Source organism: Mustela nivalis (assembly GCF_964662115.1).
Source record: "Mustela nivalis genome assembly, chromosome: 11".
Taxonomy (NCBI): domain Eukaryota; kingdom Metazoa; phylum Chordata; class Mammalia; order Carnivora; family Mustelidae; genus Mustela; species Mustela nivalis.
The window spans coordinates 46,517,960-46,543,338 of record NC_139030.1 but is presented as its reverse complement, the minus strand read 5'-3'; the positions used below and the strand labels follow the sequence as shown (position 1 = coordinate 46,543,338).

At 40.3% G+C, this 25,379-nt stretch overlaps 1 protein-coding gene across 8 annotated transcripts in view; it reads left to right on the top strand.

Annotated features, from left to right (window-relative positions):
* RAPGEF4 (Rap guanine nucleotide exchange factor 4) overlaps positions 1-25,379 on the top strand; it is a 291,346-nt gene that overhangs the window by 114,766 nt on the left and 151,201 nt on the right. Inside the window, exon 1 of one of the 8 annotated variants that reach the window (XM_082689570.1) lies at positions 957-1,108. The exons of 5 other annotated variants lie outside the window; for them this stretch is intronic. The gene's annotated coding sequence lies outside the window, so the exon portion shown is untranslated. Of the gene's footprint in view, positions 1-956; positions 1,109-1,133; positions 1,356-25,379 lie in introns of those variants that run through there. 2 more of the 8 variants (XM_082689573.1, XM_082689571.1) reach the window with 2 other exon arrangements.

The window sequence follows — 25,379 nt, the reverse complement described above, 5'->3', positions numbered from 1 at the left end:
ATACTTTATTATCCACCAAATTCTGTTGCTTAACAGCTGTTAAAAAGTTATGCTGCTTAAAATGAGAAAACAAGCCTAATATTATTTCAGTAATCATGAAAATCTGGGCTAAAAGCATTGAGATCCTGCTAAGAGAGCAAAAAATTTGGAAAGATTAAAAACTTTCATATGAAAATGCACTCTGACGTGTTTCTTCTTCCCAAACATTTGTGGAGATTGAGGAAATTCTAAATGTGTCTTAAAGCAAGGAACTGACAACTCCAGAAATAAATACAGTTTTGGCTCATGCTTCAGCTGCTACTTACTAACAGGTTATGGCAAGGTTAATAATGATTTGTTTGATTGATTCCCCCAAATTTTTGTAGATTTTTGTCCTTCTCATATGTAACTTGCTAAATTATAGCACTCATGTTCCTCATTAAAATTAACACTAAAGGATGCATATATAAAACAAACATGGGTGGAAAAAGAAAGATTTCTCAGGAATAAAAGTCAGCCAAAGGTACACTGCCCCATGGGCAGCAAGTGGGGTATCAAGTTACTGTGGTTTTGTAAACAGTGTCAAGTCTGTATTCTGGGCTGAAAAACTGGCAAACGACAGCTCTCCCTCATATTTCCTGAGGTCCTTTGCACCATTTTAAAGGATAAATCATAAATAGACCTTTGAACTAAGACAGTCTCGCTGGACCTATCCTTTTGCAACTGACTTCCAGTCTCAATGGGATATTGAAGGGGAGGCTGGATAGAATAAACAGTGGAATCCTTGTCCGGGAATGACTGCCTGGCAATTGTTTCATGGAAAACAGGGAGGGGTGGGGGACAACAACCCTGCTCTGTTCACTGGCTCTTTAATTTAGATTACCAATGATAAAGCCGGGGCTACGGCTAAAGAAAGGTAGGATGCATACGCAGAAACATTAGTGCTAATATGCTGCAGAAAGACAAGATAAATCAGCCCAGCTCTCATACATCACTGAGGGAGAAGCTGATTGCAACTTGACCATGTGCCTGAGTAGTCCCATCAGTGAGAAGAACAGAACATGGATTAAAAAAACTAGAATGTACCCTTAGGGCTACTGCCGTGCTGGACCTGGAGGAAGTGTCTGGTGTAAGTTTCAGCTTGTTTTATCCACGCATTTACCAGTGTGTTCCCACGCAGGGAGCTTGTTTCTCTTTCTGTGTTTTCATGAGAGCTTCAAGCATGTTTATTTACAGCCGTAGACTTCATTTCGTACGGATGTAATATCAGCCTAATAAAGTTCTTAACAGAGGACAGTTTAGCCCAGTGTTTGTCCAGGAGAGAGAGAAACGTGAAAAAGTGATGGTTCTCCTTACTGTCTATAGGAAGCCTGTGGGTGAGTTTTTGGTTTTTGTTTTTTGTTTTGTGGGGGAGGTGAGGGGTTAGAGAGGCAGATTTTAAACTAAAAACTCCGTTCTTTTGCCATTCACTTAAAAAAAAAAATGTATTGGTAACCCAGCATTTCCTTCCTCCTATGGTCTTTTGTTTTTGAAAAACTCTGTTTGAATATGTAAGCCAGAACGCTCGGAACGCATTATATTTTATGACTGGGATGTTTGTATTGTTTCATATCTGTTATTAGACAAAATAATCATAAAGGGTGTTTTCTATGGACCTTTTATATTCCAAAATTAAATACAGATGGTAATTTCCAGCAGTTTTAAAAATTTGTCAATTATTTAATTTAGCATCACTTAAGCATCTGCACAGGGAGAAAGCTGAGATGGTACAGAAGCTGAATAAGCATTGATTGCTCGTCTGAATTGCATCTTTAAAGTTTTTGCCTCAAATCTCTGATTTCACAGTTTATTTTTACCAAATTAGATTATCATATTTCATTATCAAGACTGCAAATGGGTGGAACCCTCTCAGATATCCTACATTTCCCGTTAAAACAGTGTGCAAAGCGCCTGCTGATTGTTAGTCTGAGGGAAATTCTCATGCGGGCTCCCCGAGAAGATGGCTTAAATAATGCATGGGTAAGAGTGAAGCAAGATGGAATTTATGGCCCAGACACTGAGTTCAGGCTTTTGTTCAGAGGAGAGACTACATAAGTGTGAGCATATAACATACTCCCAGGCTCCAGGGGAAGGGCGTAACTGAATGAAATTAGTGGCCACATGGTGCTGTCCACATGTTATTCAAAACAAGCCTAAAACAGTCCACAGAGCCTAAAGTGTAGTTTGAGGAGGGGAGGTAGGGGAAACTGGAAGTGTCAACGGCAAACAGATTCCCCTGACTGAAAATTCCATGGGACAGACACAGGAAGTGAGCGTTCGGTAGGGGGCAGGGTGGCCCTAGAGAGAATGGATTTGTGGCTGATGAAAAGCAGCATGGCAGTCTTGTTAGGAAAGAATAAACCTTGACCAAACTGCAGCATTCTATATATTATGTCTTCCATCTTGTCCTAATTAGAGGAATATGTCTGCTGAATCCTAATCTCTTTAATTGTTGATAGAGCAGGCATGCGATTTGCTATAAATACACATGAGCATTCATTTCTGAAATAATGGCTGTTGCCAAATATATTAGACCGACAGGAGTGCAGGACTAGGGAAGGCTGTGCTGAATAGTTGAGTTTTGGAGGTAATGGACCAGTTGAGATTCATTGCACAGCTGGGCCAGCAGCTGCACCCAGTGCTCTGTCAAGTTTGGCCTCCAATTTCCTTGAACTTGTCCTTGTTTGCCAAAATGATGAACATAGCAAGAGCTCGTTTCAAATGAGCCTGTCGCAAGCAAAAAAAACCCTTTCCAAGGCGTCTTTGTCAAGGTATGTAGTCAACAGCAGCAGTGGCCAAATGAGGTATTGATTAGGGAATGGGAAGTTTGAATAGTCATAAAAATAAAAACCAAAGGCAAAGTGGTAGAATGAGGTAAGCTGGCAGAAGACCAGAGGACATTAAAACGCTGCATTGGGTCATCACTGTCCTAACTAAAGGACATATGGAAAAATCCCATAATAATATCCAGCAATAATTATCTTGTAGTTAGGAAAAAATAAATAGGCCCGTAGGTTGGAAGGCAGCCCAGTAATCTCAACGCCTTTTTTCCTAACATTGTATTGTTCTGATATTCCTTGGGACCGGGTCAAGAGGAAGTGTCGTAGAAAGCATTTTATATTAAGATGCATCCAGTGACTAAACAATGTGATTAGTGGCAAGCCAAAATAAGAGTAGCAAGGACCCTCCCTCCATTTCTTGGTCCTGGTTTGAGCAAGTATTTATTTAGCACGTGCTACGTATCCAGCATGTTCTAGATACATACTCTAACTAAGTGGGTTATAAACTCTTTGAGAGCAGATTAGTGGATTATACTTCTCCTGTATAAATCCCATTTCTTGAAAACCATTGCCTTGATATTGTAATAATAGCAAGTCTCTCTACTTCCTTGACTTTGGAGAGATTAAATATCAAATCTTTGCCATGCAAATGCCTTATTTTCCTGCTCCAATGAAAATGACTCTCTTCTTTTCGGATTTGAGAGCTAGTGACTTGAGCATTTATAAGATAGGTGATTTGGGACAAAATACTTAACCTCTGGGAGAGTCTGTTTCCTTGTATGTGAAATGAAGAAAGTAACACTCATTATGCAGGACCGGGAGGAGGAGAGATGCTTAGCGCAGAGGCGGTGTTCTCCTCCTTCACAGGGAATAAGCAGGATAAGTCACTATATGGACTGAATGCCCGCTGGGCATGGAGGTGGGCATGGGGAGAGGATGAGGAGGGCAGCAGAAAAGCTGGCTAAGAGTCTGTTACAGAACCTTTGGTGAGAATATAACCTGAGACAGGATGGTTCCAGTAGAAACACAGAGAAAAGGATGAATCTGAAATATGTTTTAAAGGGAAAATTGACAGAATGTGACAGCTGATTACATTAAAGTAGGATGAAGAAGAATATTATAAAGAAGAAATAACCATGGTGCCAAGGGAAAAGGATTATGGGTTTGTGATAATGGCAAGGTTGGGTGTGTGTGCCTGTGTTCCTGTGTGTGTGTCGGGGGAGGGGCGGTGTTTGTTCTCCAAACCCAAAAAGCTGAAACAATACAGTTCTTCAGGGACTTATAAACCAAGAAAACATAAGAAGAAAGAAGAGGAAATTGGAATGCCTAGTTAACTTATGTAAAGGGAAAGAAAAAAATCAATAATAAACCAATAATATAAGACTATTGCTGACAATAGAATGAGAATTCAAAGGAATTGCTTAAAATGGCAAATCTATGTTTGGAGTTTTTCCCAGACAAGACCCACAATCATCAAATAATAAGGCTCTTCTGCAATCTTGGAACTTATTTAAGTTTTCCTGAGTTAAAAAAAAATGCCACCGAGAGGATACAAATAGTGTCAGGGTTGGGAAGAAAAAGAGCATGAGGAATGAAAATTCTCAAAATAGCTTGGTTCTAAAGAGGCGATGGAAGCCAAAAGATAGCTGGTTGACCTTTCAGAACTTAACCATTCATTATGACTTGTCAGAAAGTGTCAGGAAGTTTGACAACTGTTATTCCTTAAATAATTTGTTGTGATTTTTCAGGAAACTCAAGCAGGAATCAAAACTATGCCAAACCAAATGGTTGTGGACTGGCAAATAGGTTGTGGTCCAAATGCTCATTTGTAAACCCTTTATCGGAACAATGTTGTAAATGTCTTCAGGTTCCTTTACGAACGTCTATACAACTCATCCTATAGTAGAAGTCATGTACGTTTACAATTAAAAATTGATAGCTAAAAGACTTTATGTTAATGATTAAAACACAAGCAGTATCTTAAGAATGGAAAATGTTTTGAATGCCAGTACCTGGAGAAGTGCAGCTTAATTACAAGATGGTCTGGGATGTGGCTTTTTTTTTTTTTTTTGAGTTATTTCTATATCTTTTCTTTTTTTAATTTCTTTTCAGCATAACAGTATTCATTGTTTTAACACCACACCCAGTGCTCCATGCAATACGTGGGTATTGGGGAGGGCACGTATTGCATGGAGCACATATTGCATGGATGTGGCTATTTTAAAACTTATATCCACTTTCATTGGTTTTAAGAGACTTTGATTTCTTTAATTTTGAAATGTAGCGATTTTCTTGTCCTTTTTTAATGAATTTTACCCCTAATAGTACCTGCCATGTTTTCACCCATTGAAAAAAGAAGGGGAATGAAGATGAGATAAAGAGGGGTAGAAGAGGGACACCTGGCTCAGTGGGTTAAGCCTCTGCCTTCAGCTCAGGTCATGATCCCAGGGTCCTGGGATTGAGCCCCGCATCGGGATCTCTGCTCGGCAGGGAGCCTGCTTCCTCCTCTCTCTCTCTCTGCCTGCCTCTCTGCCTACTTGTGATCTCTCTTTGTCAAATAAATAAATAAAATCTTTAAAAAAAAAAAAAAAAAGAGGAAGAAGGAAAGAATGATTTACCTAAGGTAGCTGGGACAAAAGTTAAAAGAAAGAGGAGAAAGAGCAGGTTTGAAGAATGGGTGAGAAGGATATTGCATGAATGGAAATTAAGGGAGTTCTGACATTGAGAAGAAGAGTGTATGAGAATGCGCATGTCGCCCTTAAGGAGTGAAAAGGGGAGACCACTGGGCCTGATAGCTCACTGTATCAGCCACCAGGGGGTGCTTCAGACTCAGAGACGTTCTTTCTTGAGTAGGGGACATGCTCATGTGACAGACTTGAGGATAGGAACTTTAGTCCCCTTAAGTTTCCCCCTTTTAGCCCCCTCTTGTCCATGCCTTCCCTGTTTGGTGTGGATACCATGGCCCATCGTTTCAACCACCCTCTTACCAATATTTTCAGTTCTCCCATTTATTCATTCAATAGAGATGTATGGAATGATTCCTATTTGTCAGGCATTGTAGTATTAGGTACTTAGGAATGAACGAAACAGATCTTGCCAGCCCGCAATGCCTACCAGGCCAAATACCATCCCTTAATCAATGCAGTTGTGTGCTTTCTCCTGCCTACAACCAGACTGCCAAGCACTGCTTGAGAAGATCATACCACTGTCCATATTGATGCTGTGATACATTTATGACCTCCAATCTCAATTGGACCCCTCAGTATAGCTCAGTGATCCTTATATGTTTTCCTGATATATTACTGACATTCTCTCCAACACATGTTTGAAGACCTTCAGCTTTTCTCCAACCTTTGATCAAGCCACATCAGTAGATAGCCTCTCATCAGGAGATAGCCTCTCATTCAGGATTTCAACTTCCTGTCACCAGACGGATTACCTGCATAACCCAAATGAAACTAATTGCCTCGAGGACCAATCTGCTTGGTGATAGTCAAATCTTACTCCAGAAAGCCTTGGAAGAGAATGGAGGTCTTTACTGATAGTTTCTTGAGGAGTCAACAAGACCAAAAGAGGAACTAACCCCAGAACACATAGCCAGATTTCCTAAAAATTGTTTTTATACATCTTCCTCTCCGAAGTCTGGCTCCTTGTGGCAGCTATCAATTGTAGATGGTTCCTGACTTAAAGTGGTTCAACTTAATGATTCTGTGACTTCACAGTGATGTGAAAGCAATATACTTCCAGTAGAAACCAAACCTCGAATTTTGAATTTTGATCATTTCCCAGGCTAGGGATATGTGGTACCACACTCTCTTGTGATGCTGGGCTCCCAGTTGCCATGTGATCACAAGGGTAAATAACCAATACACTTAGAAGCATTCTGTGTTTCACTTTCAGTACAGTAGTCAGTAAATTATTATGTGATGTTCAACACTTTATTACAAGATGGGCTTTGTGATAGATGATTTTACCCAAATGTAAGCTAATGTAAATGTTCTGAGTGCGTTTAAGATAGGCTAAGGAGCTCAGCTAAGCTATGATGTTTGGTGGGTTAGGTGTGTTAAATGCATTTTTGATTTATGATACTTTCAACTTCCAGCAGGTTTATTAAGATGTAACCCCATCATAAGCTGAGAAAGATATATATCCTCTTTTTCTTCTCTGCCTCCTCACTTGCCCCCACATTAATTAATCTCATCTTCCTCCTGTCTGTCTGCTCTCATTCCTTCATAGATAGAACAAACTATCTTGGTGTTTGCCATTTTGCTCCCACCCCTGACCTCAGTCAGCACAAGTCCTAGATAGTTCAGCAAGCAAATTATCCTTTTTCTGAGTAAGAACAAGGCATTGCAAATATTGGTGACTTAACACACACATATTTTTAAATTGTCCACTTGTGTTCATGTATTCCACCTTTCCCCTGGTTAAAATAGAAGAGCTTTTCCCTCTTCTGATTTCTCACCTGTGTTCTACACCTCATTCACTCCATATTTTGGGGGTGCTAGCTTTGTGCACACTTTGCTCTGTTTCCTGTATCTTTCACCTTTTTATCTCTCGTAGAGCCTTCTCATCAGAGTGTCCAGGGATGCTAGCTGCTCCAGTCTTAAGACAAAACAAAATAAAACAAGACACAACAAAACCTGCATCTTTCTTACATACTCTTTCATCTCCTTTCCTAACTTTTTCTCCCCTTCTATAGCTCAACTTCTCAAAGGGTCTGTCTACCTTTGTTGGGTCCTTCCTTCCCAAACACTCCTCAAGCCACCATGATTTCAATTCTACACCAGCTACTTCATGGAAGCCCTCTACCTAAAGGCATCCACTGCCTATTTGTTCTGAATGTGAAGAGGTTTTACAGTCATTAATCTGTCTATAGCATTTGACACTGTAGATCACCATCTTTTCTGAAATATAGTTTTCCTGTAGCTTCTCTGTTCTTTCCTATGTCGTGGTCTCTGTGGGTTTATCTTTCTCTACATACTATTAAAATATAGATGATATTCAGGGGCCCTGTTCTTTTCTGACTTTGGGAGGAATATGGTGGGAGTTCCATCCATTCCCAAGCCTTCTGTTAATACTACATGCTATATTGACTTCTGTGCTTGGGTCACAGATTTCTGCTTGGAGATCTCCTCCAAACTAGGGATTTGACCCCAGAATGGGGGATTCAGGAGGTCGGCAATAATTTGCTAAATGCTTCTTCTCTCTCAACACACTTCCCTTAAAGGCACCCCACCACCATTATTTATTCTGTTACAATGATCTTCTTTGGGGCTGAAACACTAACTCTGAAATCTTCTTTCATTCTTTCTTACTCTATTACTTATAGATAAACTTGATAGAATTTGTTCCTTTAATAAACCAAAGTTTTGGAACTCAAAAGCCTTTCTTGTATGAAAATTGGTTTTTAAATAAAAAGTGCTTTGACTTCCTATGCTTTGGATTAAAATATATACATGTATATTTTTATATATAAAATTATATATATATAATTTTATTTTTATATAAAAATATATATTATATATAACATTTTATATATAATTTTATATAAAGCATTATATAAAATTATATATAAATGTTATATAATGCTTTGGATTAAAATATATACATGTATATTTTTATATATAAAATTATATGTATATATAATATATATATACATGTATATATAATTATATATACATATAATTTTATGTATATATGTATAATTTTATGTATATATGTATAATTTTATGTATTATATGTATAAAATTATATGTATATATAATATATATATACATGTATATATAATTATATATACATATAATTTTATATATAAACACATATTTTTATATATAAAATTATATGTATATATAATTATATATACATATAATTTTATATATAAACACATATATATATGTATATAGAGAGAGAGATACCCACTTGGCTCTTTTGTTTCCTTGAGGTAATTGAGTGATCCTGAAATAATGCAGGGGTTCAGCAGGGCAGAATGTCAGAGGAGCAATGGGACACAAACTCTTTCATATTTTAACCTACACTGGAAAGCAGAAGGTAAATGATTTGGTTTACTTATGGTGTGAGGCACCATCCAAGAGAAAAGACTTTTGAGCTTAAACATGAAGGTCCATGAAGTATTCTTTTGCTTATCTGAACAGATTTCTCATCATCAGAAATTGTATCTGTATCACTTGATAACCAAAAATGATTGGAAGATTCTAATTTTCAGCACTTTGTGAGTAAGATGGATTTACAAGTGAGGATGTGGCTACATTTTGCGTCTTTCTAATAAATTGTGGTGAAAGAACGAATCGAATGGCCTACTCCAGCTTCACCCTGATTACGTGGGCACAGACTAATGTTCATCCAGGCCGATCTATAAAGGCAAGGGGGTAGATGTTTAAGAAATTGTTTGGGGGTTTTTTGCTCATTTTTTTAAATTTAATTTTATTGTTTCAGCATTCCAAGAGTCATTGTTTAGGAAACTATTTTGAACCTTTGAGCTTTAACTACATTTTGGAAAGGCTTCATGGGACATGAAAGAAGTCTAATGACTTAGGACAGAAAAATAAATTTTTGTACTGCTTATTTAAGCTCTAAAGCTGTTTTGTTGAAGAATATAGAATATATTTCAAATTTCATGAGAAAAAGAACGTGGAATATCTTTCATAAATTCACATCGTGTCATACCTAAGTTAATCCCAATTTTAACTGTTAATCAGTGATGGAGAAACTGGAGAAGGTGGGACATGCTTCAGTTGCTGGGCTCTTATTATCCAGGCATGCGACTGCAATTTGAACAGATTGGACTCAAATAAGCAGATTATTGGACCACCTAACAAAATCAGCATCCCAGTAATCAATATCTGAAATAATAAAAGCATGAATTAAATGTTTTTTGATCAATATTATTCACACAACTCATATCCTTAATGATAATGCTTAACTGAAAGAAAGACCTTTGCTTCAAGGTTCATTTGCAATCCTCACAGAACTCTAAATTTGTTTTGACATCCCAGTGCTTCTGGAAAATATGAGTCCTGTATTTCATTTTGTGGAATTAGAGCAGACTGCATAATAACATGCTCTTACATAACACAGACCATTTCTACTTCTTCATTCTAAGTTTTAAAAAGAGAGCCATGGAGGGGCACCTAGGTGGCTCAGTTGGTTAAGCCTCCACCTCCTGGTCTCAGATCAGGTCGTGATCTCATGGATAGTGAGATCGAGCCCCACATTAAGCCCCACATTGAGCATTATGCTCAACGGAGAGTCTGCTTGACTATTCTCTCTCTCTGCCCTAACCACCCCCCCATCTCTTTCTAAAATAAATAAATAAATCTTTAAAAATACAAAACAAACAACAAAAGGAAAAATGTAGGGTTTCAGGCAGAGTAGAAGAAACCTTGGAATGGGGAGAGGGGAAAAGCCATGCGTATAATTCTCTCCGGTTCATTGTGCTCATACCGTCTTTAAAGATTCGCCTTTTGCATAGAGATCCAGAAATTGAAAGCAGCTATTTGTCTGAAGCTGACCTTCCCTGTTAATTAGAGGACAGAATTATAGTTCAGCTTCCCCATAACTAAGAACTAAGAGTCCCATAGTTTTTCCTAATCTAAAAGGAGAATGTAGGAAGGGCTTTAAACTCTTAAAAAAAAAAAACACTAAATTCTAAAATTCAGCATTGAAATAAATCTAAGTCTCTATTAAGTCACACTGGGAGCATTGCAGTAGGAAATGTCTGGGGAGGTGGTCTTCCCAAAACACCAGCGTCAGGGCAAATCTGTAGATATCCTCAGCTCATGCCGCAGGGGAGCAGCAGGCAGAGCTGCATTGACAGCCAACATGTCTCCACCACTTAGTGTTTCCAGCAAAATTTAGCAAGGTTGCAAAATGAGTCCTGCCGGTATTCAGGCCCTTCTAGGCCTCTGGTAAGGATGGCAGTTCTTCTGGAGACCTGAACCGTGCTGTAATCATCACGTATGTTATTTTGCCGTTAGAACTAACGGAACTTCACAGGAGTTTCTGATGTCTGTTCAGAAATCGGAGGGCAGGTGGAGGGAGAACCATTCGAACAAATCCATACAACAGTTGAGGCGCGTCCTAAGTTGGAATAAAACAGAGGCAACCTTACACTGCCCCTGATGAACTACAGTTCACAGCATCAGACGAAGACTTTTGATTTATTTTGTCATTTTTGAGACCTAACAAACGCTACCTTCCCCAGCTAATAGTATTAGCCAACTAATTTCTTTCAAGGAGAAGTTACAGAAGAATATTTGTCCTTTGAGATGTCTGTCAGTCAGTCTTGGAGGAACTGGCTGAGAGGGACTGACACTTTACCCCATGACCTTTTCAGTTATTCACATGCTAGTTTCCATTCAGGCATTGACTCCTATTGTGTACTAGGCATTATTCTGGGCACAGTATTTAGAGCAGTGAGTGAGACAGATTTATGATCATGGTAAAGTGTCCACCCAAGAAAGCCTCTTCAAAAGGCACTTTTATTAGCACGTGAGCTCAGTATCATCACTTTATATTGTCTATAGCTCATGTGGAAAAGGAAAATTTTCTTTGTTTTAGTCACAGGAGGTTTGGTTTTTTTAAAATCCCAGGAATGCCTCTTTGACTTGAGGGTACACAAGGACATTTAAGTGACACAACCCCGGTCTCATCTGTGCAACTCAGTCTTGACCGTGAACAACTCTTGCAAGAACTGAAAGCAGGCTACATGTAGAGGTAGAACTCTTCAGATAGTTTTTTCTAGAAGCAGATCCATCTACTTTTGATTCAACCAAATGTCGTGACTCCTAAGTTTTTACATACTCTAGAAAGGCTTGACTTCCTGCAAAGTGTTTGCCAAAAAATGAAAAGTAACACCAAGAAAAAGCCCCAGTCAAGGGCCTGGCATCTTGTAGGTGCTTAGAAAGTGTTTGTGGTACAGACTCTGAAGCCAACCAAAATCTTAATCAGATGCCAAAGGTGGGGTTCCAAAACAAAACTGGCTTTCTTCCCCCCTAAGTGAATCCCTAGAATGATTCATTTCTTTCTGTAAAACGTGAATACTAATCCTCACCTCATGGAGCTTTTAGGCAAATAAGATAACCTGGGAAAGCTCTTCATAGACAGCTAGAAAGTTTACTATTAAAAAAAAAAAAAAGCCCAAGGCCTTGATAAACTCTTATGCATTGCGTTCTTGTTGAATAGCAACAAGTTAAAAAGCAAACAACTAGTATGTGGTTTTCTGAGCCTTACAGAAAACTGGTTTCTGATACTTGGATATCTTCAGTGTTGCTGTGTAAAGCCTGTGGGGCTAGGCAGTGTATTGAGAACAACTTGACTCAATTTTCAGATTGTCAGCCCAACTGCTAAGCCGTTTGGCTCCTTACTCATTTGGTGATTTTCATTAAGCTGAACCATACAAAATTCCAGATATTCAACAACCTTGGGCCCACAAAAATGACAATTTCATCCATTTAGCCTAATATCATTATAGTTCTTTTACTGAATGCGGGTTCTTTTGTTTATCTGTTCAACCTGGTATAGACATCCAGAGGACAGGGATTGTGTACGATGTCTAAACTGAAGTCTGGGCGTCTGAGCTCAGACAATATAAAATATGAAAAGGAGGCATTAAAGGTCTTTTCATATGAGTTGCAGGTGCCATTTCTGGCACCCTTCTTGGAGACAATGCAATGGAAATCAAAGGTGCTTGGTCACTGGAGACGCCTTACAGGGGAGCTCCTCACTCCCAGCGAATGTTCAGCTCAAGCTAGGAGCCATCCCAGAGGCTCTGGTGTCACCTCAGGTGCACTGCTCCAGCCCAGAGTCCCCTTCTCCTTCCTATTTCCACCTCCATCCTTCCTAACCTCACCCTGCTGTCTCTGCTGCTTTTGCCTATAGCTTACCCAATTAAAGGGATTTAGGGTAACCGCTGTGCTGCTTTTTAAGCCTTTTTTATGGTATCCTGTAGAATGGCAACCCATAGTAGGAATGCATTTTACATCATGACCCTGTACTGCTGTATTGCAAATTTAAATAGTGGATGTATCCATATCCGCATCTTGTACACAGGTTACCAAGCCAATGACCAGTTTTGAAAAGCTGTCCAGCTTGTCTTTTTTGAAACAAGGGTCCAATTAAACTTGTAAAGACTTTAAAGCTTCATGGGAGAGAGAAAAAAATGCCAGCTCAATCTTTAAGCTTTTTATCCCCCTTAAGCAGCTGTGGTCTGTATCGGTTTATGTCAGGATTTGTTTTCCTATTCCTGTTTTTGAGAGGCCACTACCGAGCCGATGAACCCTAAGATGGGACTGTGGGTCAGTAACAAAGTTCTGAAACCCGTATAATTAATTCTGGATGGCAGTGGCTCATTCCAGTTGCCGTGGACTGTTTTAGAATGACCGGGAGTGTTGCCGGCCATCTGCTTCTCTGTGCACGGATGTAGCCAGGTGAGGTTATTTACCTTTATGCCTGTATCTTATTCCTAAAATGACATTATGATTTTATCCTATCTATAAGTTGAGATTTAAGTTTATAAAAATCTCATGCAAAGCTATCTAACTGTATACCAAAGATTATGCTATCTGGATGAGCAGCTTGGGAATATGTAGGTTTTGATCCAAACCTTTGAAATGGTTTGAAAAGGGCCATAGCACCATTAGGTCAGTTAAAACATTTAGTATAAGAATTAAGGAAAATAAACACCCCTTGCCTACCTCAGGGTTCAGATAACTTACCTAAATGTGGCTTGGCTAGTGCCCCACTGCTTTTAATTCACAGAAAGTCACATGTGTGTTCTGGGGTGGGGTGTTGGGGGCGGGGGAAAGAGACAGTTACTTCTCCCTATGCGGCCCCATCATTATCAAACTAGGCGATGGTATCTGAAACCCTGCTAATTTGCAGGAATGAGGGACATGAATAAGACTTTTCTTATTTGGGTGACTTCAGAATGGATTCAGAATGTTGCTCGAAAGGGAAACTGGTGAATTCCCTTTTCTTCCATTTGTCCTGATTTTGGAGGTGTAGAGGCTCTTGACAGACTGTTCTAATGGGTGGGTATTGGCATGCCGTCTGCTGGTGAGAGAACTGACTCAAGTGAAATGTGGCAATCATAGGAAATTTTTTTTTAAGAACTTGGAGAAATGCCTCACAGAGTTCAGGGTTCGAAGGAGTGTAGTTGAGGGCAAGGCACAAAATCTAGGTGATTTAGCTCAGCTTCTTACCCATTCTATATCACTGAGCAAATCACTTAACTCTTTTGTGCCTGGGCTTTCACTGGTGAAATAGAAATAAGGTCCCTGTTTCCTAGACCTCCTTTAAAGGGATATTATACATTTTGACAAAAGGAGGAAACCAATTGCTTTTGGTACTGAAGGAAATTCTAAAGGGGAGTTGCAACAATATTTTGAAATGATAACATTACAGAGATAAGAAAATGACCACCCAAGGCAAATATATATTAAAACTAGGGTAGGTCCTTCGAATCCAAAAAAACATTCATTGGGAAGTTACTATACTTCACACACTTTCCCATTTATTTTTCCCTGGTTGTTAAATCTTCCCAGCAGGCTGGGTGGCAGTTGGTTACTGTCCTATTTATGATTGTATAAATAAAGAAACAGGCTTAGAGAAGCTAACCAACCTATTTGAGAGCCACACAGCAGGGAAGTAACAGAGCCCAGGAGTCAGCCTTCTATTGGCAGGTCCTTTTCATGGTACACCACCTGCCTTTGAGGTGATATTGAAAGACAATAGAACTAAAATAAAATAAATCTAAAATTTGATTTTGAAGTAAACAGGGTAATTAAAATACCTGTATTTATTTTTGCTTTTTCTATTTTATTTTCTTTTTCTTTTTGTTTTTTTTCAGTGTTCCAGGATTCATTGTTTATGTACCACACCCAGTGCTCCATACAATATGTGCCCTCCATAATACCCACCACCAGGCTCACCCATCCCCCCACTCCCCTCCCCTCCAAAACCCTCAGTTTGTTTCTCAGAATCCACAGTCTCTCATGATTGGTCTCCCTCTCTGATTTCCCCCAACTCACTTCTCCTCTCCATCTCCCAATGTCCTCCATGTTATTCCCTATGCTCCATAAGTAAGTGAAGCCATATGATAATTGACTCTCTCTACTTGACTTATTTCACTCAGCATAATCTCTTCCAGCCCTTCCATGTTGATACAAAAGTTAGGTATTCATCCTTCTGATGGAGGGATAATACTCCATTATATATATGGACCATATCTTCTATATCCATTTGTCCATTGAAGGGCATCATGGCTCTTTCCGTGGTTTGGCGACTGTGGCCATTGCTGCTATGAACATTGGGGTACAGATGGCCCTTCTTTTCATTTCATCTGTATCTTTGGGGTAAATCTCAGTAGTGCAATTGCAGGGTCCTAGGATAGCTCTATTTTTAATTTCTTAAGGAATCTCCACACTGTTTTCCAAAGTGGCTGCACCAACTTGCTTCCCATCAACAGTGTAAGAGGATCCCCTTTCTCCATATCCTTTCCAGAGCTTGTTGTTTACTATCTTGTTGATTTTGGCCATTCTAATTGGTGTAAGGTGGTATCTCAATGTGCTTTTGATTTGAAAATCTGTATTTAGTTTCTAAGTTGTATCTCAGTTTCCGCCTTTTTTTGGGGGGGGGGGGCCTTCTCTCCTGGAGTCAACTATTTTCTCTTTAAGGTATAGATAATCAGATTGTTTCAACTTTATTGTTTCTACCAAATACATCTGTTGGTTGTTAATGCTTTTGACGGGTACTTTTAGCCCCTGTTAATAAAACTCTTCAGAGGCACATAGGTGCAATAATTTCATTCTCTTTTAAAATATATGGCTGACCGGCTTCTGATGCATAATCTTAACAGCATTGTTATGCCTGTCTTTATAATTTACAACTTCTAGGTTAAGGAACTTTCTAAGCCAGCTGGATGGACTGACTGCCAGTTGCCAAGCCCTGGTTCTATATTTTTATGATGTATGACTTAATACTTCTGGGGGTTCTGTTGCAATCATACTGTCCTGTTCAAGCATGTAAATCTGTTGTTTCACCAAATGTGCCCTTCCTTTGTCATGAGTTGGATATTATGTTTTTGAAATCTTCTCCAAGGCGATGAAAAGCCGAGCAAATACTTGCTTTTCTTTCCAGTTTCCCAAGCAGCAGTGGTGTTGCAAACCCTATCTCTCCTAGGCTCTCTTTGTCCATGAACAGTTCAGACTGACTAGAACACATTTATTGAATGCCCACTACTTGGGTGCATTAGTCAAATGCAATTGATTGTTATAATACAGCACCAGCTCAGGGGAGGTAATGGGACTCTTTAATTGAAGATGCTACTTTAGAGGACAGAGTGTAAATCATTGAATACAAAATCCAATGATTTTTTTTCACAGAAAATACAGTGTGTCTATGATTGCATCCTCAATACAGCCAGACAAAAGAGAGATGGCTGATATTCAAGACTAGGCATTAGGAGATTTCCTAAGAGCCTTTTCTAAGATTCATCCTATTTTTGTCTTGTCTTGAAATATTCTCATGTTTCCTACTAAAACCTTGGTTCAGAGGGATGCCACTATGTATATGCATACATGCACATTTAAGATTGCAATTAAAATATAGGAGAATTTATTAGATAATATTTTAGAAGCCAAGAAATCTCAACTGTCTTCCATTTGTTACAGCCTTGACATAGTCTTGGGACCATATTTTTAGAAAATATTAGCGCAGCTCCAAGTCTTTCCTCCTTGGCCCTTCAGCTGCTACCTTTCTTTCCTAATCCAACAATTATACAGAATCATTTAGCATAAACTAAAGATATATACAAAGGCAGCGATTTAAATCAAGATTTTCTTGCTGCCATTGAGTTTAAAGAAAAGAATTTAGGGGCTCCTGGGTGGCTCAGTTGGTTAAATATCTGCCTTTAGCTCAGGTCAAAGTCCCAGGGTCCTGGGATAGAGACCACAATGGGCTCCCTGCTCAGCAGAGTTTGTTCCTCCTTCTCCCTCTTTGTCTCCTCCTCCCTGCTGCTGTTCTGTCTGTGTCTCTCTCAAATAAATAAATAAATAAATAAAATCTTAAAGAGGGAGGAAGAAGGAAGGAGTTTAAAGGCCAGTCCAAGACCTGGAAGACAAGCCACTCCCTACTTCAGCCAAACCTTGTTCTTCCAGGCTTCTTTTTATACTTTTTGGGGCTGCGGCCCCAACTGGACCCAATCCCCTCACACACTCAGGACTGACCTCTCAGAGCAAAGACGTCTCCCTTCTGCCCTTGCTTCCTGCGCCTTGGGAAACACCCAGCTAAGGGCTGGTCTGAAGCTCTTCTTTAACTGCTCTTAAGACCCTGGAGAGCATTGGGTGTGAGGGACCGCCCATCTTGGGAGAGAAGTAAATCTCCCTAACTATTGAAAGCTAGTGCTGTGTGATTCCAAACGTATCAAAAGCCTGTAGTGTGAACAGATCCTCATTATTTTTTGTTCCCTTGCTCTAAGATGATTCCTAAGAATAGAGGCAAATAGACGAAGAAACCTTGTCTGTGACCCCTCCGTGACAGCCAGCATTGCAAATTGGCTGTGGGAGTTGGGCTTTGAATCTGTTAGAACAAATTTCTGAAGTTGGTGCTCTTTGTATTAGAATCTGCACTTCCAATGAATTAATTCTGCACCCACCTTGTGTGAAAAACAAAACATAAAGTTAGAGAGGCGGCAACACACAGCTCGAGATGGAGAGGTTGTGACACTGGGGCTCGTTTTTCTCCCTCACTTTTGCCTAGGTCCCTCCTTCCCAGTCTCCCCCACTCATTTTCTTTTCTCTTTGTCCCACTCACCCGCAAAGTGCTGATGAATGGGTGCTGATGTGCCCATTCACGTTCTCATCTCTCCCTTCACTCTAGACATTCTCATGTCCGGGTGAGTTTGGACCCAGAAGGATTCAGTGCGTGTCAGCAGCAGCACACCTATTTCTAATTTGTTCATTTCTGGGAAGGACTGAAACCGCAGCTGGGGTACATGGCGACTTTCCATCTTTTAACTTTGTTTTTACAATAAGAATGTATTATTTGTGAAATTCATTAAACATATATAAAAATAGGAAAGTTGCAACTAAGTTTTCTGGGAAGAGCACACTGAAATTGCTTCCCAAAGAGACTGTTCAGGAAACCAAAGGTGGGCGTGATGGAAGTTTTTCTTTTTTTATTTTGGTAGTGGTTGGTCTATTTATATGATGAATCAGGAGAGGTTTTTTCCCATACTTTTTGGGAAACATACCTGCTTAGCCTGCAGATGAGGCAGGAATTGTATGCCGCTGGCCAAGGAAGCCACGTATCTGCAGAATGAAGAGAGTGGGGACTGTCATGCCCAATTGCTGACTGAATCAGAGGGCCCCTCATCAAAGACGGGTAAATGTAAAGTGGTCCTCAGATCCTACCGCCCACATCCCTTCCCTGCTGCCTCCAGAGCTTTGGTGGACTTAGAGCTCAGGGTAGCTTAGGGAAGCTCAGGGGTCAGGGCTATTCTTAGCTTCAGGAAAGCGGGTGCTCTATAAAGAGTGCTTCTTTAGGCTACTGACCATCAGGCATAGTCCTGCATCTTCCTGGACACCACGGTTTCTGTATTTTGTTCATCTCTGAATCTCCAGCCCCAGTACAGTGCCTGACAGTTGATGCTCAAGAAGTGACTGTTGAATGAATGATGTAAGGTCTGAAGTTCAAACAATTGGTTTACAAATGAACTTTTGAGAATTGGAATTTTCCTGTGGTTGGATAGAAGAGAAAGGCCTAGAAACATAACAGTTAAAAACTGCTACAGTTAAATTCAGATGGCTAACTGGTTCAGTGTTTTGGCTTTGGATCAAGCAGCCGATGTTAAAATCCTGGCCCCTCTATTTACCAGCCCCTGACTTGACCTCCCTCCTCCTCAGTTCCCTCATCCGTAAAATGCAGATACCAAAATTATCTACCTCCCAGGTCTGGCTGTTAGGATTCAGTGAGACAATTAATGTGGAGCTCTAACAGCAGGAGCACACAGACAAGTTCATTCATGGTTCATTCTTAGCAATTGTTATTATCCAGAACCTTTAAGATATGAGTCATTCTAGTTGGTCAAGTTTTCTGAATACCCCTTTAAACACCAAAGTGTTTCTTACCGAACTAATTTTGAGACAGAGCTTTTAAACATGGCTTCTCTTTCCTGAAACAATGTAACGAACATCTTTATCTTTCACTCGGGAGCATTATCATAAGCAATCATTATTGTCCTGCGCCTGACAAATATACCACCCCAGCGTGTAAGCATGTGTACGGTTGATAGGCTTTCCAGCTTCTCTGCGTCTTGCGCTCTTCTGTCTGACCTTCTAGAACAGTCTACTGACTACTCTCAATGGCTTGCTTTTAGTACCTTCTCTCACCTCTAGAATTTTCTTTCCTAATATGCTGTACTCAGACAACCAAGGATATTTTAATTGTATATTAATAAGAGTGATTTGATAAGGCTCTGAATGAGCTTCCTGATGAATAAAGGGAGTGATTTTTGCAGATTCCATACTGGTTATCTCCTATTTGCCATCAATATTCAACATATTTATGACAGATGAAGTCTTACCATATATGAGAGTTCTTGTTCTATATTCTCTCTTGCAGTCTTTGTTTTTAAAAGAGTTTATTTGTTTGTTTTAGAGAGAAAGCAAGTGTCAGGAGAGGCAGAGAATCTCAAGCAGACTCCATGCTGAGCATGGAGCCTGACACGGGGCTAGATCTCACGACCCCAGGATCATGACCTGAGCCAAAATCAGAGTCAGACATTTAACCAACTGAGCCACCCAAGATCCCCAATTTTCTGTTCTATAGTTTTAACTGGAACTCATATAATGCCCTTGGGCTGGGTTAGACTTTTTAGCACATCTCCTTAATAGAAAGAAGCAGCCTGTGCTACTGGGTTCAAGTCCTAGATGAGCTACTTGATTTCTTTAAGACTGACTCTCAGTTGTCAGTGGGGCTTAATGAGAAGGACTTTCACTTATGTTAATGTATATTGTTACTGTAAAGTGCTAAAATTGTGTTATTAGCATTGGTGCTACTCTACCATGTTTGCAGTTTTGCTTATTGTATTTCCATGGATCTGGAATGAAAGAGAACACTATATATGCCTCCTCAGAGAAATTCATCAGCAGCCTTGAAATGAAGTACCTTCCTTTAAAACGTGATAAAACCATTGTGAAGTGGGTAATGAAAACACCACCCTGTGGTGTTCAGTAGGCAAGAAGAGGAGGAGAAATCCCTTTTTCTAGAACATTTTGCCTGTAAGCTTTTTTATGCATACAGATGATCGGAAAGTGTTAAAATACATACGTGGCGTGTTTATGGATTTTAATCAGGAGCTGTTGATAATTAAATAGATCTAATAATTTTTTCTAAGTTTATATAAAACTCCTCAAATTTAAATTTATTAAGCTTATTTCTGGACTAGCCTTTCCTGGGTGCACAGTATGAAATGCTTAGGGATTATTTAGCTAATGTTCTCTTTCTCAGTTTTGAATTTGTTTTGCTTATGCTTTTTTTTCTTTCTATCTCTCTCTCTCATATTCACTTCCTAATCTCTTTAAAGCTTTATGGGTATCCACCTGAAATGAATTCCTCTTTGCTGTCCTATGTCTCCTCAGGCTAGCTAACCTTGTGGTTGCCTTCAGGAGGGACCTACTTTTGCCTTTATTGTACAGTTGACAGGCCCCATTCAGGGCCTGTTTTACTCTGTTATTTTATAGAGTGCAGGAACTTTAAAGGTGGTCAGGACTAAAATTCATGTATCGGAAAGACAAGGAGACTTAATTTAAACCACAGAGAATTTCAAGATGTACTATGAGAAGCCACTGGAGGAGGAGCGGGGAGGCCGTGTACTATGAGGGAAGCATATGGAATTCAGAATCTCAAGGTCTGTACTTACACATCTTGGTTCTGCCAATTGATAACTGTGTGAGTCACTTCAGCTCCGAGACTCAGTTTCTTGCTTGGTGAATGTGGGAATAATATCTGTTCTATCTGTATTGTAAGGCTGGGTAGAGTTCAAGTGAGCTGCTCCACCATCGTTAGGAAGGCATACGCTAGTTCCAAGAGTTCTAAGGGGCCAGCTCCTTGGAGCATCAGGCCATTTTCCTACTTTTAATTGCTTTAAGTCAAATGACTGCACTTACCCATGTTACATCATTAAATTTTAAACTTAACTTCTGATTGTCCACTGATTTGGAAGGATGGAGAGGGGCAGGGAAGCAGATGCCCAGGCACATGGTAAGACATCAGACCTAGGCTTGTTTTAACGCAGTGAGTTTCGGAGTGGCTGGGCGGTTGAGCATCTATCTTCTTGGCTCAGGTCATGATCCCAGGGCCCCGGGATCGAGCCTCACATCAGGCTCCCTGCTCACAGGAAACCTACTTCTCCCTCTCTCTCCCTCTCTCCTTCCCTCTCTCGTTCTCTCTCTCTCTGTCAAATAAGTAAATAATATCTAAAAAAAAAAAAAAAGGCAGTGAGTTTTATATGTATAAAAAAAAGAAGCTTCTCTAGCTTCAAGGACCTTAACGCCATGCTTTTCTGCTAAGAGCTCAAAACCATTTAAGTCAGAGATGGAGGAAGACTCTTTAACAGAAAGATCTTCTCTTTGGTCAGACATGTGATAGAAGAAGGACAATAGGGCCTGTCATTAAAAAGTCTGCTGGGGGGGCACCTGGGTGGCTCAGTGGGTTGGGCCTCTGCCTTCGGCTCAGGTCATGATCCCAGGGTCCTGGGATCGAGCCCCACATCGGGCTTTCTGCTCTGCAGGGAGCCTGCTTCCTCCTCTCTCTCTGCCTGCCTCTCTGCCTACTTGTGATCTCTGTCAGATAAATAAAGAAAAAATCTTTAAAAAAAAAAAAAAAAAAGTCTGCTGGGTAATTACCTGGTGAAGTTTTTACCCAGATGTTCTTACTCTCCCAGAAGATGTCTTTGAAAAAGGTGGGTTTGGGTGGAAGCCTACTCCAGCTAGCAGCGTCTAAGGGAGGGCTGAGAGACACAGAATCAATGCACTCAGGATTCTCAGGACCACGGAAAGCCCAACCCAAATCTAACCTCAGGCAGTGTGAAAATGAGATGCAAAGTATGGTGTGGAAGAAAGCAAGAGTGTCCAGTCCTTCCTTAACTTGTATTTAGGGTAGTGAAAAGAACAAGCCACATCTAGAGTCAGTTTTGAGTGGAAAGGGAGAGTGATATAGCTCGTCAGTGAAATAATTGGACATAGGGTGCCTGGGTGGCTCAGTGGGTTAAGCCGCTGCCTTCGACTCAGGTCATGATCTCAGGGTCCTGGGATCGAGTCCCGCATCGGGCTCTCTGCTCAGCAGGGAGCCTGCTTCCTTCTCTCTCTCTCTGCCTGCCTCTCCATCTACTTGTGATCTCTCTCTGTCAAATAAATAAATAAAATCTTTAAAAAAAAAAAAAAGAAAGAAAGAATTGGACACATGGTGTTGGAACAACAGCTGGTACCAGACCAATTTTTGTCTTCATCAATTAGGCATCTTCTAGTAACTAAACTGCTTACCACAGCAATTTTGTTACAAGCATGACCTGTGATCACAGTCTTTAAATTCCGCTCTACCCATGTAACTCTACCCCAGGACCAAGAAGCCAGCAGTGAGCTGGTTAAAAAGTAGAAAGCCGTTCCTTACTGGGGGACCACTATGATAACAGTGTCTCCAAGTTGGAAGCCATGAAAATGGTTTGAAATATTTTACCTTCAGATACAAGACCTTAATCTCATGTTGACCTTGGACTGTAATTTGGATAACTTGCACTCGTATTTGCCATTTGCAACAGGGAAGTAGATTGCTTAGAAAACTTGTGTTTGCAGTCAGTAGATGGTGTTCATGCATTGGAACCTACATTCCTGTCTTGGGTTAATATTTGTCGTGTCAGTGCTGAGTTTGCCCAGAAGATGGGCTTTTTCTTGAAGGAGCTCATGCGAGATCCCTCTGGCTTCTTCATGCCACTGTGTCAGGCAGTGCTTTTTTTTTTTCCTTAAGATTTTATATATTTATTTGAGAGAGACAGAGACAGAAAACACAAGCCAGGGAGGAGAGGGAGAAGCAGACTCCTGGCTGAGCAAGGAGCCGGAGGATAGAGAGCTCGATTTCAGGACCCTGAGATCATGCCCTGAGCCGAAGGCAGACGCTTAACCAACTGAGGCCTCCAGGTGTCCATAGGCAGCACTTTCTTACTTAAGCCTTACCTAGCTACAGATCCACAAACATTGCCCCTTACATTAAAAGCCTAAATTTGTATTTGAGCCATTCCTACCACACTCCAGAAGCGCTTTTCGAAAATATAGCAGAGCTGGTATTCAGCTGGTCCACACCTATCGGCCCTGAAAGAGTTTTTAGGGTCAGGGTCCATTTGGAATGGTGAGTGTGTTTGCTATTTCATTTGTTAAGTATTTTGAATATGGTCCCTGTGATACAGCATTAATTTTATCAGGTAAAATATATATCCAACATACTTCAGCTTAGCGGAGGTCAGTTTTGATAAGAAGAGGGACATTTATTTAGGGAATTTTATGGAATTTGAAGAATCATTTGTATTTTTCTTGCTTTATCTAGTCTCCAGTGAAACTGAACAGTAATTTGTAGCAAACCCTATTTTTTCCCAATTCCATATACTTTGGCCTATTTCTGAATTCATCTGCAGTGGCAGTGGCCTGTCCCTCTGCACATGGGCATTGAGCTTCTGTGGCTCTCTTCTTCTGTTTGGTGGTTTTCTTTGGTGCTGAGGGATCGTCACAGTCAATGAGCCAACAAAAAATTGTCCAAAATTGATGCCTGTGGGTCAACATCCAACATATGAAGGGTAAGGGTGGGTGGGTAAATGCCCCAGCTTCCTCGTCCCTCCCCAAGACAACTTTGAGGTATGTTCTGGAGGCTGGAAAGATCCCAGAAGGTTCCTGAGTCCACTTTTCCTCAGCGGGTGCCCAGGGGGATGGAGCCCCAGTCACCCTTGGCAGTAATCCACTTGTTAACACACCCATTATCCCCATTATTGGCTTTTCTCTCTTCTCTGCCTCACTTCCCCACTTTCTTCCATGTGCTTCTTGAGATCACCTCCCAAATACTCCCTGAACCCAAGACCTTATCTCAGGGTCTGTTCTCAGTAGAAGCCAATCTAAGATACAATTGTTTCCTGCCATACCAGTTCCAAGTTCCAGCTTTTGGCCACCAACACCACTACATCTGTTAGAAATGCAGATGATCAAGTCCTGCCTAAGCTCTAAACCCTAAGTGGTTTTCTCTTGCCCCAGAACAGAATCCAAGATCGCTGCCGTAGCTTAGCACCCTTGAGCAGCCTGGCTGCTTCTGTACTCCTGAAGTGCATCTGAGATGTACTATGTGTTTTCCAGATGCTTCCACCTCTTCATTTCTCATTCCCTGACGCCCCCTTGTCTCTGCTTCCCTGCAGTGCTGCTCCTCTGTCTGGGCTGTTCTTTCCACTGTCTGGCTTATCCACTCCTTCAAACCCTCAGCTTCCCAGGAACCTTCTGGAACCTTTCCAGCTTCACCCAGCCCCTCTAACTTATCCCTAGACTGTGCCACTCCCTCAAGAGCTTTGCATATTTCAATGATGTGACTTATTTTCAATGATGTATTTAATGTCTGCCTTTCTCTAGACAAGGGATCTGCAAACGGTTATAGCTTTATGGAACACACCCACACCCATTTGTTTTCATATTATCTATGGGTATTTGGAGCTATAATCAGAGAATTGAGTATTTACAGCCGAGACCATACAAATCACCAAAATTCTCAAATATTTGCTATCTAGATCTTTACAAAAATGTTTGCTGATCCCTCCCCTAGACTAAGAACTCTGAGGGTGCAGTCTCTTCCTCATTTTTGTGACTTGGCACCCAACACAGCCTCTGACAAAACAAACAAACAAACAAACAAACAAACGAAAACCCAGGCATAAATAAATACTTTTTTACTATGTGACTTGAAACAAAGTTTCCGCAAATGTTACCCTTTTGCTTCCTTATTATTTTGCCCTTCTCTTGTGAAATTTGCACTTGCTTTGTGACAGTGTTGTTCATAGCAGGTAAAGTACTTCCAGACCTTTAGTTGATGATGTCATTCCACTTACAGCTCTTTATCAGACAGAAGTCAGATTCCTATCTCCATTGTAATGTTGACTAGTTTTTTAAGCAATGTTTTTACTAAAGAAGTAAAGATTTCGCTACCCCCCCCCTTTTTTTCTCCAGCCAGGAGTTTCAGACCAAATGGGAGGTGGTGTGTACTATATAGAGTGTTTTCCAGAGGACTACTTGGTTAAAAAGAACCCCACTCCTGTAATTTTTGGGGGGGAAACACGCCCTAGCTAGATTTAATTTTAGAATATCAGTGTATAATCAAGTAAAGAAAGATAATAGCTTTTATTTGAATGATACAGGGTGTGAAAATGTACATGCTTCATGCTGCTTTTACAGTTTTTCACATACAAATTTTATCATCTCACTCTTTTACTAAAAAAAAAAAAGAAAAGAAGAAGAAAAGGAATTACTGTTTCCCTGGGCA